A 12,978-nucleotide genomic window follows, 5' to 3' on the forward strand; every position below is an offset into this window, starting at 1 on the left:
TTTACCTCCTCATAAAAACAATCTGCTGGTTTTGGACGATATGCTATTTGCAGGTAGCGAACATCCCGAAATTGCCCGAGCGTTTACCCAATATACGCATCATAGAAACCTGTCCGTGCTTTACTTGGTGCAGAATGTGTTTCACCAAGGTAAAAATAGCCGCACCATCAGTTTGAACGCCAATTACATGGTTTTGTTCAAAAATCCTAGAGACAAACTACAAATTAACACTCTAGCTCAGCAGATGTACACGGGAAGGAAATCCTACTTTATGGAGAGCTACGAGGACGCAACCCAAGCGCCATTTTCTTATTTAATCGTGGATTTAAAAGCAAATACTCCAGAACACCTGAGGCTACGAACCGGTCTGTTCCCGTGGGAGTGGCCGGCTGTGTACATTCCTAAAAAAAAAGTAGCCGCTATGTCTGCGTTTAAAAAGAAACTTGCCCCTCTTGAGAAGCCTAGTTGGGGCTACATCTAATGAACGGAAGGCCATCTTGGGTCACTGTTCTTCAGATCTCATATTATCCCTATGTGAGATTGCTTTGAATCTTCTCAAAGGACGCATTCCACTCACCCTGACACAATTGAAAAAATTAAAGAGACAAAAGACCTCGATCAAGCTCTTTGCCAATAAAAGGGTCAGTCTTCAAAAGAAACGACATAGCATACAACAGTCTGGCGGTTTTATTCTACCTTTACTAAGTATAGCCGTGCCCTTCATCACCAGCCTTATTGCAGCCCGACGTGGTGGTTGAACACATAGGGTGATGGCCAATAAAATGTATCTGGTGCCACAACAAGAGTTGGATAGACTTAAAAAAACAAATGCAGGGGCCCCCGAAAATATCAGACAAACAGCGGAAAATGATTTGGATATGGCCATGAAGGATATTTTGAATCTAAAAGGATTGAACCCCTATGATAAGGTCCAAAAATACACAAACCTCTTGCAAAGGTATTTGTCCTTGGTGAAACAAGGGGAGAGAGAGACAGGCCATTTAACTATTTCCCTACAGGACCCTTTAAAAGATGACGAGCCTCGCGAGAGCCACGCCCCTGTAAGGCCGGTACCTGCGAGCTTACCATCTGAAGATCAAATGCCTGTTGAAGATAAAGTTATGCATGACTTGTTAACCCATGTTCCGGCACGTAACAGGAAAAATGTTAGCTACATTATGAACAAGCTAAAAGACTCAAATGGGGCAGCTACTTGGAATGACAAAGGAGAGTTTATCCTTCAGGGGGCTGTTGTCAAGGGTTCACATATACTTGACTTGCTTAAAAGTACCACATCTGCCCACAAGGTGGCTGATGACCGAAGACCTCCAGGGTGGCTTCAGTTTCTTAAGGCCCTGGCCATCCTCAACATACCCCTCTCGGGTGTACCCAACTATAAGATTCGGCAACAGATTCACTCTTTAAAACACAAACCATCACCGAGATACAGCACCCCTAAAGATGCCCCAAAACCCTCGCATCCTTATGAAATGAATGACGATAACCCATTTACCCCCCTGAACGCCTCTGGACCTTTCCCTAATCCCGATCTCTCTGGGTGGTTAGCCTTTTGAATGACTTTTGAATGACTATGATTAAATTCAATAAATTTTATTTGAAAAATAAGCAATTTAACATTTGTGGCATTCTTGAAACATTTGGCGTGAGCATACGCCTTGATTACACGTTCTTAGAGGATACACATTTGAACACTTTTGATGTTTTCTAACAAAACAAGCTACAACTTTATCATTACTTCTTAAATCATCCTTATAAAGAGACATAACATCTTCAAAAGAAACTCCCCGGGCTCTTTGGCATAGGTAGAATACACAGTGTTGACCGCATGTCGTTGAAAGGGTATCTTGCACCTGTTTGATATTGTAGTATATCTTTGAGCCATTTTTGGTCAGAAATTCTTTAATAGATTTGGGGAAATGTGAAAAACCGGATGGGAAACCATAGGAATCAAAAAAGTTGAGATTTTTCTTCCTCCTTCCTCTTCTAAGGTCACAGCTAGCCAATGTTCACCCGGCATGTTTTTAGGATGGGTATTGACAATAAACATTGCAGGCCGCACCTTCCATTTCTCCATAGGTAATTCATCACAAGCCAACACTCCGCAAAATTGTTTTCCAATCAGTCGGCTCATCAGCCCTTCCAACTCTTGGGTATTCATGTCTTTTGCTCAACGATCCTTAATAATAATCTACTAAAACCTGTCTTCGGCTATTCACCTCCAAGATTGAATCAGAGCAGGCATAAACAATCATGCTAACCGTACAGGCTAAAGGTGTACGGAAACGCATTTCCAGCCTGAGGTTACCTTGGGACACCACAGAAAGATTTCCTGAGGTGTCATCATCTGGGGATAAATTGAAAGCATACATTGTGTAACCCTCGGCAAAATCATTTCTGTCAATAGGTAAAGAGAGATCTTTTAGATGCCTCCCGGTAGCCAGGAATAGATTGTAAAATTCTCGCACAGATATGTTGTTATTAAATTGCGGTTGGAAAGCCTTAGCAGGGACCTGACGTCCGTCCTGACACAGAGCGACATACTCTGCATTGAAGTGTTGAAAATTAAAGTTTTTTTATTTAAGCTGCCCGTATTGGAGGCGTGATCAACCAAACCTATAACTACGTATCGCGGTAAATGGCCTAGAAATAGGTTTTCTTGACTGCAGATTCTGCTGCCCACAGGTATGCTAAAGGTTTTCATGGTAATTCTTTGGAGAGGGTAAAGGGCATTTCCTTTCAGCAAAGCCTGTGAGTGACCCAGACGAACTGCCGGAGATACCGATACTTTTTTAATAAAAAGCGTGGCCCCCAACACTTTTAAGCTAAAGTCCACATCCGTTGCAGACATTAGGCAAAACTCATCCTTGGCCCTGGTTAATTTTAGTCTTAAATCAACCGCATTTAAGAGTAAACGTTCTTGAAAGAAAATGTCAGAGTGTATAGGGCCTAGCAGATGAAACTCTCGAGATTCTGCACAGTAGCGAGCCCGGGCGGCCAGGCCTTTATTTGCACCTGTGGATGGGTCTGTCGATTCCATAGAGCCTCCTGCAGTATCCTTGCTAAAAAGCCCTGCGCTGAATTGGGTCTTGAGAGTGTCTTCAGAGTAGTTGAGTAAGCATTCCATGATGGCACGGTAGGGGTATGTGGCACTGCTTTGACTGATTAGCCGTTCCCCCAAAGTCACATCCACTTGGGAGAAGATGGTGGCCACTGGGTAATTAATGAGACTCACTTTGGCATCGTTTGCAATATCAGTACCATCTCTTTTGGTTACTTTTAGACGCAAATGCACCAAGGTGTTGTTGAGGTCCAGATAGTTGTCACCGTGGCCTGGTATGAAAAACTCTATGGGGCCGTTGTCTGTAATGGCAGAGAGTGGGGCTATCTCCACATAACTGGACCTCTCTACTGAATGTTGGGTTAAGGGGGCCGTGAAAAGATCGAGCTCTGTTTTTATAGCTTCAGAGGACATGCGGTGTAAAAGAGCCATGGTGCTTGTTCTTTTAGAAAATACTTCCGAGTAATTCTTTTTACCGTTTTTGGTCCAGACCTCCTCACTTTACCCCGTCTTTGACTAACTGAGTTTCTTTTAACCGTTAACCGCCGTTTTTTAGGCTCAAGTCTTCGCCTTATACCTGGCGGTCTCTTATTCGGTCTTCGAGACAACATCATCAACCCCGAGCCTTCTTGACTCTCGACATCTGGTGACGCCCTTCTGGTTATCGCATTGGCGACAACCTCACTTACTATATTTTTTGCTGCTGATTTTAAATGCGGTTTGGCTATGCTGAAGCCTCTCTTCATAAACGGTAAAACCATCCTAAAGAGATTACGAAATATCCCTCCGATCCCCGAACCATACATGGTGGGCGATCCATAATATCCTGGTAACCCATTACCCACTTGATCCACATAGTATGTGACATACCGGTTAGGGTCGAGATGTCGGTGTTCCATAATTTTAATTTAGATGTATTATGTATATAAAATATATAATACTAATATTATATATGTAGAGAGGTTTTGGTGGGTCTAATGTGGAGTTTTACAATTGTTTTACCATAAGTAAATTCAATGTTTTCGTTCTGATCCGTTTTAAGCTCAACAAGAATGTTTTCAATATATTTCTTGCTTACAGGTACGTAGTGTGGCTTGTCGTAGGTGACAGTGACGATGTCCCCATCCTTTCCATCTATACGAACCGTTCTCAGGAGTGGCACACATCTGTCTCCGACCCTTTGATATGATATGATGTCGGTATACACAAATATGTTGTAAAATCCTGCATGTATATCCGCGGGGAATGGGAATAATTTATCTCTCACATACGTCCATGTATTGGGCCCCATCCCTAACATGTAGGCTAAATTACCACTGGTCTTTATCCCCCCGGAAGCATCTCCTGAGATTTGTACCCTTTTATTTATAGGGTTGTACATCAGGAATATTTCCATACTGTTCTGCGATAGCCGTTCATTCAACTCGGAGACGAGCCTTTCGACGGTTCTATAGAACCCTTTTTTAACCTTAATAAATTTAGCAGGTTCCGTTAACTTTTTGAAATAAAATTCCCGGTCCTTATCTTATCCTTACCAGCTATGGGGGTATGTAATCTCGCTGAGCCCTACTTCCCAGGCCTCTGATAACTCTATAGGCTTTGGAAAATTGGTTGTATAATTAGAACTCTGATTATTACGATATATGTGTGCTGACGCATTACTGGGGAGAGTCAGGTAGAAGCCGCTGTGTTCCATTATGCCCTCCGGTGTACACCCGAATGAGGATGTATTTTATCATGCATGGGGGTTTAAATTAACCCCTGATGCCTCCACTACATCCTTCTCTAATACCCAGCTGTTGAATTTTAGCGGCCAGTTTTTCCAGCGGACCAGCACCCATTTTTGACCTTTCTCTCTCTTTTGATCTAGAATCTCATCTACGTGAAACACCTTGTCTTTACCAACCGTTACCTTCTGTAATTCCTGCTCATAAAAGATCCCGTTATAAGTTCCCCGTCATAATCTTTTAATATGTAGACCGGGGTATGCGCGGCAGACATTCTGTAACCGTGAAAAGCTCATCACTGTATCCTTGCACGTATTTTTATCGAAAACACCCCTCAACTTGGATATACGAACCAAGTCCCCCACAATACATTTAAAATGTATTTTTTTCTTACGGCGAAGAGGGAGCAAACCATACAGATTTTTAAAGACTTGAAAAGAGTTTTCCGAAGAGACTTCGGAGGGTTTCATCCTTATACTTATATGATAACTATTGTTATACGCAATTACTAAATCTTGAACTATATCGATATATCTATGCGTGTTGTGCGCTGTAAAATAGCGCCACATCCTCTCCTTCAGAGTCCTGTTAAAGCGTTCAACCACAGAAGCTTTCAAATCCGATCCTGTAGCAAAATGTACTATATTGTGCTTTTTCATTAGTTTCTGAAAGGTCTTATTAAAAATTATTTTCCGCCATCGGTCTGCACTTTCTTGGGGCGCCTCCTTCCTTCAAGATAGAGGCAAATGCCCTGGTCACCTCAGCGCCGCTCTTATTCTTTAAGACCCGGACAAAAGCTATTTTAGAGAAAATATCTATGACCGTTAGCATGTAGCGGTTTCCTTCATTTTTATCTGCAAGGGCCTGCATGTCACATAGATCCGCCTGAAATTGGGACAATGGGTGTGTAGAAAAAACTCTATTTCTAGGAAAATGTTTTCTCATGGGTTTATGTAGAGTGTGCGCATCTTGTTCGGATAGCCACTCAGTGACTTTAGCATCGCTTAACCTGTGACCTGTTTCTTCGGCTAAAGCGCGCTGTAAACGCTCCTTACCACCATAAGACCCCGGGTTAAGAGGGATTATAATAAATGTTTTTCAAAATCTGCTCTGCCATCCTTCTTGCCTCTCTGAGGTACAATAATGTTAATGAGCCACTTTCAAATAACAACAACATTTCATTTTCATTTTTGGGATTTTTATTTTCATGAAAACATTAGGTATTACGTATACAGACAATCCCTAATTCGTTGCAGGATACATGCCCCCCCTTTCTCTATGATCGAATCATGTAAAACCTTGTATATTTGGGTTAGATTAACAGGTTTGTTTCGCTGAATTTTTACAACAGACACATCCGCTATAAAAGTATATAAACAACAAATATGATACATGGTACAATTAAAGGGTGTTTCAAACAAATAAAGTAAAATCTTAGACAAGGTTGTTTCTAGTTCTTCAGAATCACCACCAAGCCGGGTTACCATTTGTGTCCTTTGTAGAACCTCGCCAGCATGGCGTACATGAGTCATGATTTGGTCCATTTTCAAAACACGCTCTACATTAGCCACGGAATTGGGGGTTTTGTAGAACGAGACATTGTTCACTTTATTTTCAATAATTTGATGCATAACACTTGTAAGTTCTCTCAAAAGAAAAAATGTATTTATTCTATCTAACATCGTATACATATAGTTAGTTACCCATTGCTCTACATCTAAATAACAAAAATGTCACTCGGGCTCTTGGGGTTTATTGAGCCAGAAAGCCAACACATCCGACACCACAGCCTCCCTGTATTTGTTATCCTCCACCAGGGTGTGTCGGATTTCTTTGAGTTTCTGGTGTATGTGAATTGCCTCCTTTAGCTCGTGTAGGAATGCTTCGGTTACCCCGTAAACTCTGGGGATAGACGGCACAAGGCCCATAGCCTCCAGGGCTCTGACCAGCGATGGTATAAACCGGCGGGACCAAAGTCTTTTCACCAGCGCCTCAAAATTGTTGAAGAAGTAGTATCTTGGGGGATCGTATAGGCAGGGGTGCCTTCGCTGGCTGGGGTGATTAATCTCACAACCGATGCATTTTTCTCGTATATATTCTCCAATCACCACGTCTAAAAGCGCGGCTACTGAGGCCTTGATTGTGTCAACAAAATAGTACTGACCACCCCATCAAACACGTCCTCAGGTTGTGTACAGGTAGGGGTGTCGAGGGTCTTGCCAGGGGGAGTAGAATGGAGGGCTGCGAGGCATACAATCCTTAGTGTCGGGAGCCCAGGCCGTTTCGGAGTTCGGGTATGCGTTAGGAATATCCATGGTCAATGCGTAGGTTAAGAACTGTAGGTTTTAAGAACCAGCCTTTTATTCTTGAACCAACCCTCGGGGTATCTGGGCGGGGTTAACAACACAGCTTACCTCGCTTTCTTTGGGGCTGCCTCTCCTGACGTTGTATCTTCTTGGGGTTGCTTTGATTCGTAATCCTCAGGATTCGTATATATTATGCACTTCTTTATCCGTACAATGCTCTGGCGCTTTTGGCTCTGTACAAACAGAGCGTCCAACAGCTCCAACATTTGCAATTCCATTAAAGGCCAGCTTTTAAGGGGTATAAGCATTCGAAGCCGGAAATCCCCGTCCGAACCGCCAGCCCTGATGTTTTGGTTTCGGATTTCCGCGGTGCTGACGTAAAATTCCACGCACCCGCAAGGCCGTCCATTTATACGTTGTAATTTAACTCTGTGAAATACTCTTCCTGAGGTGTCCGGGGTACCTTCCCAACGGGTCTCGTAGCCTGTGAACAAGCTGTAACCCTTGGTGATACGGCTCAGTTCGGGACACAAAACCTGTCGAAAAACCGTCCAGTCTTCAACATCATAAGTCACGCCTAATTTCTGGTCGGTATATTCTTCTCCTTCGGCTAACGTATAGAGTTTCACGCTACAGGCCAAGTAATCAAACAGATGCCCCCAGTGCTGTCCGTTAGACATCAACACTTCATCTTTCAGCGCCGTTGCGGGCGGTATCTGGGTTCTATACACGTTTAAAATACACGTTCATCTCTAGGAGAGAGAACGCGTCTCCTTCCTGAGCGGTATGACGCCTGCGTCATGCCATGGTGTTTATACTTGCGTACTATTGTTTCTACAGATGAGAGAGGTACCTTCAGGCGTTTGAAAATTGCTCCCAAGGAGGAACCACACTTGTGGAGGTCTACATTTTTTTCTGAGGTCTTGGCTGATTTCCTTTGCTTTTCCTATGGAGTCAAGCAAAGAGGCACTGAGTTTGAAGGTAGGCCTTGAAATACATCTACAGGTACACCTCCAATTGACTCAAAGGATGTCAATTAGCCTATCAGAAGCTTCTAAAGCCATGACATCATTTTCGGGAATTTTACAAACTGTTTAAAGGCACAGCCAACTTAGTGTATGTAAACTTCTGGCCCACTGAATTTGTGATACGGTGAATTATAAGTGAAATAATCCCTCTGTAAACAATTGTTGGAAAAATGACTTGTGTCATGCACAAAGTAGATGTCCTAACCGACTGCCAAAACTATCGTTTGTTAGCAAGAAATGTGTGGAGGGGTTGACAAACAGGTTTTAATGACTCCAGCCTAAGTGGATGGAAACTTACGACTTCAACTATATGTACCATTTCAAACTGGGAAACAAATTGCACTGTAGTACCCTTCCCTGGTGGTCTAGTGGTTAGGATTCGGCGCTCTCACCGCCGCGACCCGGGTTCGATTCCCGGTCTGGGAACTACTCTTTTGCTACATGTTTACTTGTGCAACCTGTCACAATGAATATAGAAGGTTATCGCACATATGTACCAGCTCACACTGGGAACCGATTTGCACTGTAGTACCCTTCCCTGGTGGTCTAGTGGATAGGATTCGGTGCTCTCACCGCCGTGTCCCGGGTTCGATTCCCGGTCAGGGAACTACTCTTTTGCTACATGTTTACTTGTGCAACCTGTCACAATGAATATAGAAGGTTATCACACATATGTACCAGCTCACACTGAGAACCGATTTGCACTGTATTATCCTTCCCTGGTGGTCTAGTGGTTAGGATTCGGGGCTCTCACCGCCGCGCCCCTTGTTCGATTGCCGGTCAGCGAAATAGTCTATGCTCCTTGTTTACTTGTGCAACCTGTCACTATGAATTTAGTAGGTTGTCGCACATATGTACCACTTCAAATTGCAAACCGATTTGCCCTGCAGTGTCCTTCCCAGGTGTTCTAGTGGTGCACCAGACCCTCCTGCAGAAAAGCACCCCCACAACATGATGGTGTTCTTCGGCTTGAAAGCCTCCCCCTTTTCCCTCCAAACATAACAATGGTCATTATGGCCAAACAGTTCGATTTTTGTTTCATCAGACCAGAGGACATTTCTCCAAAAACTAGGATCTTTGTCCCCAAACTGTAGTATGGCTTTTTTATGACTCCAAGATGGCGTAGCAGTCGGACGTGTGTTTTGTCTTGTCCCGTCCTGTATAGTGTAAATATAGTTTTTCCTCGTTTTTTTTCTGTATATATTTCGTACATATTTTAATCTCACTTTCCATCTACAGGCTGAATATACTCTCCTGCAACCCGCATCACCCAATGTGGTACGGATCTGCTTTTTCTATACTTTAGAATCGGAACCCTCATCAGAAGCTAGCCGCTAACTAGCTAGCCACTGCTAGCGGTCTTCAACGCTAACTAGGACACCAGCGCGACATCTACCCAAAGCATATCAGACTGTTTTTTCTCTACCACATCTCCGGATTCCTACCGCAAGCTCTGAACCTTTATACCGGATCATCGTAAATAGCTAGCTGCAATCCGAGTGGCTACTCCTGGCTAACGTCTCTGTCCCAGAGCAAGCACCAGTTAGCCTGGAGCTAGCCTCGAGCTAAGCCCATCTCCCGACTAGCCGAAGAGGTCCAAAAATACCTAATTTGCCAATTGGCCTGGACCCTCTACTGACCCTCTACTGCCGACACGGAGCCCCGCCGATCCATCACGACTGGTCCGCCGACATAATCGTCCGAGGGGGTTTCAACAGGCTTTTCCGCTGCGACATCGCCAAAGATCCATCTGCTGGCCAAGGCCCGCGAGCTTTCTGAATCGCTGTATCTCCAGCTCACCGCATGAAGAGGAATAAACAGACTCTTCCCATCGCGACGTCCCCCAAAGGTTAACTCTCTAGCCCTCGCTATCTCCCTGCTTGCTAATTCGGCCTGCTAACGGCTAGCTTGTCAAGCTCCGGTCCGCTAACTGCTACCTTGTCTAGCTCGGGCCTACGAACTGTTAGCTTGTTAGCACAGGCCTGCTAACCGTCTGAACCACCGCGTCCCAATCACTCTCTGACCCCATTTACTTTCTATCTCTTTTTGATTTTTAATTTGTTTATACCTTCCGGAAACCTGCCTCACCCAATGTGATGCGGAATCGCTATTACTTTTACTCTTATTTTTATTTTTATGACACACTCAAGAACCTCCAGACGCTAACCAGCTAACTAGCTACAAGCTAGTTGGTCATTGTTAGTTTTTTTTAAAACCTGGATAACCCTCGCCAGCCCAGCCCCCCTGCCCATCCACCGCTGCCCCCTGGACACTGATCTCTTGGCTACATAGCTGACGCACGCTGGACTGTCCATTAATCACGGTACTCCTTTCTGCTTGTTTGTCTTACCTGTCGGCCCCGTTGCCTAGTCAACGCCATTTTACCTGCTGTTTGTTGTGCTAGCGGATTAGCCTCGCCTACTGTTTTTAGCTAGCTTTCCAAATTCAACACCTGTGATTACTGTATGCCTCGCTGAATGTCTCTCTCAGATGTCAATATGCCTTGTATACTGTTGTTCAGGTTAGTTATAATTGTTTTAGTTCACAATGGAGCCCCTAGACCCACTCTGCATACCCCTGTTACCTCCTTTGTCCCACCTCCCACACATGCGGTGACCTCACCCATTACAACCAGCATGTCCAAAGATACAACCTGTCTCATCATCACCCAGTGCCTGGGCTTACCTCCGCTGTACCCGCACCCCACCATACCCCTGTCTGTGCATTATGCCCTGAATATATTCTACCATGCCCAGAAACCTGCTCCTCTTATCCTCTGCCCCCAACGCTCTAGGCGACCAGTTTTGATAGCCTTTAGCCGCACCCTCATACTACTCCTTCTCTGTTCCGCGGGTGATGTGGAGGTAAACCCAGGCCCTGCATGTCCCCAGGTACCCTCATTTGTTGACTTCTGTGATCGAAAAAGCCTTGGTTTTATGCATGTCAACATCAGAAGCCTCCTCCCTAAGTTTGTTTTACTCACTGCTTTAGCACACTCTGCTAACCCTGATGTCCTTGCCGTGTCTGAATCCTGGCTCAGGAAGGCCACCAAAAATTCAGAGATTTCCATACCCAACTATAACATCTTCCGTCAAGATAGAACTACCAAAGGGGGCGGAGTTGCAGTCTACTGCAGAGATAGCCTGCAAAGTAATGTCATACTTTCCAGGTCCATACCCAAACAGTTCGAACTACTAATTTTGAAAATTACCCTCTCCAGAAATAAGTCTCTCACTGTTGCCGCCTGCTACCGGCCACCCTCAGCTCCCAGCTGTGCCCTGGACACCATTTGTGAATTGATCGCCCCCCATCTAGCTTCAGAGTTTGTTCTGTTAGGTGACCTAAACTGGGATTTGCCTAACACCCCGGCAGTCCTACAATGTAAGCTAGATGCCCTCAATCTCACTCAAATCATCAAGGAACCCACCAGGTACAACCCTAACTCTGTAAACAAGGGCACCCTCATAGACGTCATCCTGACCAACTGGCCCTCCAAATACACCTCCGCTGTCTTCAACCAGGATCTAAGCGATCACTGCCTCATTGCCTGTATCCGCCACGGAGCCGCAGTCAAACGACCACCCCTCATCACTGTCAAACGCTCCCTAAAACACTTCTGTGAGCAGGCCTTTCTAATCGACCTGGCCCGGGTATCCTGGAAGGACATTGACCTCATCCCGTCAGTTGAGGATGCCTGGTCATTCTTTAAAAGTAACTTCCTCACCATTTTAGATAAGCATGCTCCGTTCAAAAATGCAGAACCAAGAACAGATACAGCCCTTGGTTCACTCCAGACCTGACTGCCCTCGACCAGCACAAAAACATCCTGTGGCGGACTGCAATAGCATCGAATAGCCCCCGTGATATGCAACTGTTCAGGGAAGTCAGGAACCAATACACACAGTCAGTCAGGAAAGCTAAGGCCAGCTTCTTCAGGCAGAAGTTTGCATCCTGTAGCTCCAACTCCAAAAAGTTCTGGGACACTGTGAAGTCCATGGAGAACAAGAGCACCTCCTCCCAGCTGCCCACTGCACTGAGGCTAGGTAACACGGTCTCCACCGATAAATCCACGATTATCGAAAGCTTCAATAAGCACTTCTCAACGGCTGGCCATGCCTTCCGCCTGGCTACTCCAACCTCGGCCAACAGCTCCGCCCCCCCCCCCACAGCTCCTCGCCCAAGCCTCTCCAGGTTCTCCTTTACCCAAATCCAGATAGCAGATGTTCTGAAAGAACTGCAAAACCTAGACCCGTACAAATCAGCTGGGCTTGACAATCTGGACCCTCTATTTCTGAAACTATCTGCCGCCATTGTCGCAACCCCTATTACCAGCCTGTTCAACCTCTCTTTCATATCGTCTGAGATCCCCAAGGATTGGAAAGCTGCCGCAGTCATCCCCCTCTTCAAAGGGGGAGACACCCTGGACCCAAACTGCTATAGACCTATATCCATCCTGCCCTGCCTATCTAAGGTCTTCGAAAGCCAAGTCAACAAACAGGTCACTGACCATCTCGAATCCCACCGTACCTTCTCCGCTGTGCAATCTGGTTTCCGAGCCGGTCACGGGTGCACCTCAGCCACGCTCAAGGTACTAAACGATATCATAACCGCCATCGATAAAAGACAGTACTGTGCAGCCGTCTTCATCGACCTCGCCAAGGCTTTCGACTCTGTCAATCACCATATTCTTATCGGCAGACTCAATAGCCTCGGTTTCTCGGATGACTGCCTTGCCTGGTTCACCAATTACTTTGCAGACAGAGTTCAGTGTGTCAAATCGGAGGGCATGCTGTCCGGTCCTCTGGCAGTCTCTATGGGGGTGCCACAGGGTTCAATTC

At 45.3% G+C, this 12,978-nt stretch overlaps 2 non-coding genes across 2 annotated transcripts; both read left to right on the forward strand.

The window, feature by feature from the left end:
- Positions 1-8,494: 8,494 nt before the first annotated feature.
- On the forward strand, positions 8,495-8,566 carry trnae-cuc (transfer RNA glutamic acid (anticodon CUC)). The gene has a single exon. It is a non-coding gene; the product is annotated as a tRNA-Glu (tRNA).
- Positions 8,567-8,675: 109 nt separating this feature from the next.
- Positions 8,676-8,747, forward strand: trnae-cuc (transfer RNA glutamic acid (anticodon CUC)). The gene has a single exon. It is a non-coding gene; the product is annotated as a tRNA-Glu (tRNA).
- The last annotated feature ends 4,231 nt before the right edge of the window (positions 8,748-12,978 follow it).

This window comes from Oncorhynchus nerka, unplaced genomic scaffold (assembly GCF_034236695.1).
Source record: "Oncorhynchus nerka isolate Pitt River unplaced genomic scaffold, Oner_Uvic_2.0 unplaced_scaffold_1690, whole genome shotgun sequence".
NCBI classification, from domain to species: Eukaryota; Metazoa; Chordata; class Actinopteri; order Salmoniformes; family Salmonidae; genus Oncorhynchus; species Oncorhynchus nerka.